This window comes from Anabrus simplex, chromosome 4 (assembly GCF_040414725.1).
Source record: "Anabrus simplex isolate iqAnaSimp1 chromosome 4, ASM4041472v1, whole genome shotgun sequence".
NCBI classification, from domain to species: domain Eukaryota; kingdom Metazoa; phylum Arthropoda; class Insecta; order Orthoptera; family Tettigoniidae; genus Anabrus; species Anabrus simplex.
This window is the reverse complement of record NC_090268.1, coordinates 377,394,839-377,400,109: the sequence shown is the minus strand read 5'-3', so window position 1 is coordinate 377,400,109 and position 5,271 is coordinate 377,394,839.

Genomic DNA, 5,271 nt, shown 5'->3' with positions numbered 1-5,271 from the left:
TGGTTTTAATTTCATATTATTCTTATCAAAATACATTACCTATTTATCAGAATTAACTCGCACATTTCTTTAGAATACTACAAAATGCTAAATTAAAAATATATAAGTTAAATGCTACAAAATGCTAAATTTCAAAATACTAAAAACAGGATGTAGGAAAAAAGTTATTTGTGCTAAAATGATGTACTATAGGACTAGACTGCCACTTCTTAGTTGTGAATTTTAATAATGAAGTAGGGACTTGAAAATCGGGATTAATGTAAGTTACCCATAATATTTATAGTTAGTTTCATTACTGATCCTTCCACCAGAATGGAAATGAGTAAACACCAGCCTGTAGAAGTACATGAAGAGAAGTGTGTAATCTGCATGTCAACCATCCCATATTATGAAGAAATTACAAACTAACATCTACTGAAATTGTAGGCTTAAAAATTGGTGCTAGAGGGCCAATGTCCTGGAGATCTATTGACTACTGTAAAATGTTTGGCCTAAGACATACTCTGATTTATGAAGTGTGTCTATACATTATGAAAGGTCCCTAAGTATCCTTAGGAACCGCTTACAGCTAATGTGAAATTAATATGAGCTTCATAAGTCTATGGATGAAATTTAAAGGACTTCAATAACACATAGTTTAATATAAATTAATCATCATTTATGTTCAACATTTTTAACAGCAAATGCTATGTTCTTTTTGTACCTTATAAAATATAATTTCATAAAAACTTCAACTTTTGTTTTTTGCAAGCTTTATCAATCTAGGCAACCTGCAATTATGGAAACCTATAATCATTCAAAATACCAGCACAAAAATGTTATAAACTTTCTGGGGCATGAACTTCCAATTCATCCGCGTATAATGGCTTTCCACTTCTATCACTACTTTCTTCCATTAAAGTGTTCATTCTCTGGCTAGTATTCCAGCACTTAGGCTAGTAGTGACAAGGGGCAAGGGTACAAAGATCAATAAGAGCCAACAATGTGGGCACATCAGCGGTGAGCAAAACAATAACCCACGTGAATTGTTGAGACATGTGATAAAGTTGGCCAAGCTCCTTCAAAAATGCAGGAAACAGTCAACAATGGAGAAGTGGCTGGAATGATCTGAAAGTGGAAACTGCAAGACCCTTGATCAAAAATCTTCTGCTGGTTTATAAAAAGCACAAAACTGGAATCCACAAGTCAGTCTTGAGGTAGTCACGAGACACTCAGCAAGTCAGAAGCAAGTCATTAGGGACTTCGCCAGCAATAGTGAGTCAATCAGACTGTCTCTGCTACATGGAATTCAGCATAGTATAAGAGTTAAGTACTTTGGCTTAGTTATGTTATGGAGTGAACTCCTATGGGCACAATACTGTGCTAAGAGAGACCCTGTTTGAGAGCAGGAGTTCGATGTACCGGAGGGTTCTGTGGTCAGCCAAATCAGTGAGTAGAAACTGCATAAAGTAGAAAACTCAAATTCGAGTGTGCTTGTAAATAACTGTACATAATAACTTAACCTGTTAACTGGGGAAATATCCAGCCAGGTGGGGAGAGCGACTTCAGTCATACACTGCCGTTTTATTTTTTTTCCTTGACTCTGAGCCTAGCCAGAGTTATGAAATTTAGCCCCCGTTATCTGTATGCCCCTGTCATCAAGTGGTATTTTTAGTAAGTACTTCCGCTTGATAGAAACAGAGCAGATAGAGCCGTATGTCATTTAAAAAAAAAAATTGCTTCCGTGCAAAAGCGCGCTATGTGTTCGTCTCACATGGGATCTAGTCTAATCAGCTGTGTTCTTTCTATATGCCTAGTTGAATGCTTTATAGTGTTTTGAGACTGGTAACTGTATAGTATATCAATGTGAAAAAGAGTAATTACGGCGAAGAGTAAATTTGAATTTATAGATGCGTTGCACTTCTGTTGTGTATTTCATGTGAGTATTTTTCAATTATAATAATGTGTTCTAAATGACATTGGGTTGAAAAATTACATGATGACAGCTTGCGCTCCCTTGTACGTGACATGTTAGAGTTTAGCGACGAGGACGATGACTTCAGTGACTTCCATTAAGATAGTGAAGATAATTCATTCCTTGGAGAAGAAGGAGGCATAAGTGATACAGGGCAGCATTCTGGTGCTATCATAATGAATGGTCACGGGTTCAAAAGTGGCACTTTGAGTTACGACAGTGACAATACGGAGAGACAGGCAGATTCAAACAGCAGTGATATGTCAGGGCCTGTTATGTGGGTAGAAAATAGACAGAAAATGAACAGATTTCCAGAAAAATTCATTCCTGGAGTAAAACGACAGTTCTTGGAAGTAAAGACTCCAGAGAATAGTTATGAACTATTTATGGATGAAACTATCTGTCAGTAGGCCTATGTTGCTGAGCAAACTAATATTTATGCTCAACAGAAAATTCATAAGAAAACACTGATGAACAAAATGAAACGAAGGAATAGGGAACAATACTGGATTCCAACAAATAGGGATGAAATAAAACTTTTATTCAGGTTTTTGCTTCTTCAAGGAATTGTCCAACAACCTACGATGGGGCATTACTTTTCTCGTAAGAAGTTATCAGCCACGCCCATACTTTATGAGGTTTTTCCTTCTATTGAAATTTCTCCATTTTTCTGACAATGAGGCATATGATGGGCAGATGCCTCCAAAACTATGCAAGGTAAAACCAGTCTCCGATCACTTTGTGAAAATGTTTCAGGAGGCTTACATCCCAGATGACCCGCTATCCATAGATGAAAGTCTTCTTCTATGGAAAGGTCACCTTTGTTGGAAGATCTACATTCCAAAGAAAAGGTCCCGGTTTGAAATGGAATCTTACAAAATTCGCAGAGCAAAAATGGGCTACATGTGGAATATGTTGTGGTACACTGGAAAATCAACATAACTCAACAATGTCCATGGCACTGATGCATCACAGTGTTCCAAGCCGAACGGAATTGTGCGTATGCTGGCAGGTAATCATGCCAGCCCCACAGTGTAGGGGTAGCGTGCCTGCTTCTTACTCAGAGGCCCCGGATTTGATTCCTGGTCAGGTCAGGGATTTTTACCTGGATCTGAGGGCTGGTTTGAGGTCAACTCAGCCTAAGTGATTACAATTGAGTGGCTATCTAACGGTGAGATGGCGTGCCTGATCTAGAAAGCCAAGAATAATGGCCAAGAGGATTCAACGTGCTGACCACACGACAGGTCATAATCTGCAGGCCTTCGGACTGAGCAGCGGTTGCTTGGTAGGCCCCATGGCCCTTTGGGGCTGTTGCAGCATGGGTTTTCTTTCTGGCAGGTAATCTTCTCAAACAAGGATACCTGATAGGAATGGACAACTTTTATAGCAGCCCTGCTAAATGACCTCGATACTGATGCAGTGGGTATAGTAAGAACAAACTGGAAAAATCTCCCTAAGGAACTTATGAGTAAAAAAGTGAAAAAGGGAGAGGTATCAGCTGCTTATCGAAAGAAACTCATGGTCCTAAAACGGAAGGACAAGAGAGATGTTTGCATGCACAGTAGTATCCACGATGCAGAAATACAAACTGTCCTTATCGGTGGAAAGGACAAAACTAAAAAGAAACCAGTAGTTTGCATTGATTACAATGATTCTATGGAGGAAGGGGGAAGGGGGAGTCGATCTTTCTGATCAGTACGTCATTACATACTCACAGCAAGAAAAAGGATCAAGAAATATTACCAGAAAATTTTCCGGTATCTTATGGACCTTGTGGAATTCAATTCATTCATCATTTTCCGACAATGTGGAGGAAAATTACATCACCTGCAGTTCAGAATTCACCTTATTGATAAAATATCCTCGAGAATTTTTTTTTTTTTTTTTTTTTTTAGTACACAGGGTCATCCACCTCTGAAGCTATGCCTGTCCTTTCACTTAGACCACTTCCTGTTGCCTCTATAGAAAGATTCTGCAGTAGGCATTTTTCTGATGTGATCCCACCATTAGGAAAAAGACAGCATGGTGTGAAGAGGAGCGTGGTGTGTCTGGTGAAAAGGGAGAGACATCAAACCATCTACAGTACACATGTAGTGATTGCGATGTCGATCTCTGTGTAGCTCTGTATTTCCGTGCTTGCCACATACAAAAATTGTACAAAAAACCGTGCGTGAGGTGTGAACTGTTTAAATAATATAATTAGTGAAATCAGCCCTGATGTGTAAATTTATTGTGATAACGAAGTAATAATCGTGAGAAGACAATTATAACCAGGCTCCCATTGCATGTACTTATGCCCAAATTATTACTGAGACTGCAAACACTGCATGAAAATTTTATCTCAACTGATTTATTTTAGAAATTTGTAGATTAGTTTATGAGAAAGTGTATTTCCAGTGCGCATGTTTTATCATTTTCTTGAAAATAATATGAAAATTAAGATATTACCAGAAGAAATTTATATTCATAATATTCAGAAGCTAGTATGAGACTTAGGTCATTCTTGCTCCAAAAATCAAAAACCCGCAAAAATTAACAAGTAGGTGAAAAACCAATTTCTATATTAGAATTAGGATATATGTAGTATTATTTATCAAGTACTGTATTTCAAAATTTGAAGCATTTCTTAGGTTTATTTGATTTTTTTCCAGTTACAAAAATTCGTCCCCACCAGAGTGGAGTTTCTCTCTTGTGTGCTCCCCAGTTAATGGGTTAATACATTTAGTCGTTTGTAAAACAGGCTACCTGTTTGTAAACTTATTTTTGTTTAAGGAAACAATATATTGAATAATTAATAGAAATCAAACAAATACTTGTTTAGAAGACTGCACCAGCTTAATCTTACCTATGATGCATTAGTTCTGGAGGGTATAATTAATGAAAAAGAACAAACAAGTGTAAAGGACAGTGATGTATGAAGAACTGGAGATTGACTTTGTCCTTTAGTGTTTTTATGCTTGTCCTTGTCTCCTTTTCTATTGTTCCACTCTTCCAATGTTGATCTGTCATTGTGTTTATCCTGTTATGAGATGTTCATATTCTTATCTTTCAACATATTATATAGTTCTAGAGGGTAGGTGAGCCTAAGAACACAGGCAGTGTTGTCACATTGGGAAAGGAAAAGAAGGGTACCTTAGACACACATATTTTTGATTTTCACAAAGAGGGGACGGAGATGAAGACCTTACTAATTCACCAAAAACTGATTCATCACTCATCTACTAAACCTTGTCTATTTCAGTCTTATCTTATATCTCAAAAACTTGATCTTTCTTCCAAGAGCTGGAGAGGTAATTATTTTTTTATTTTTTTGTAAA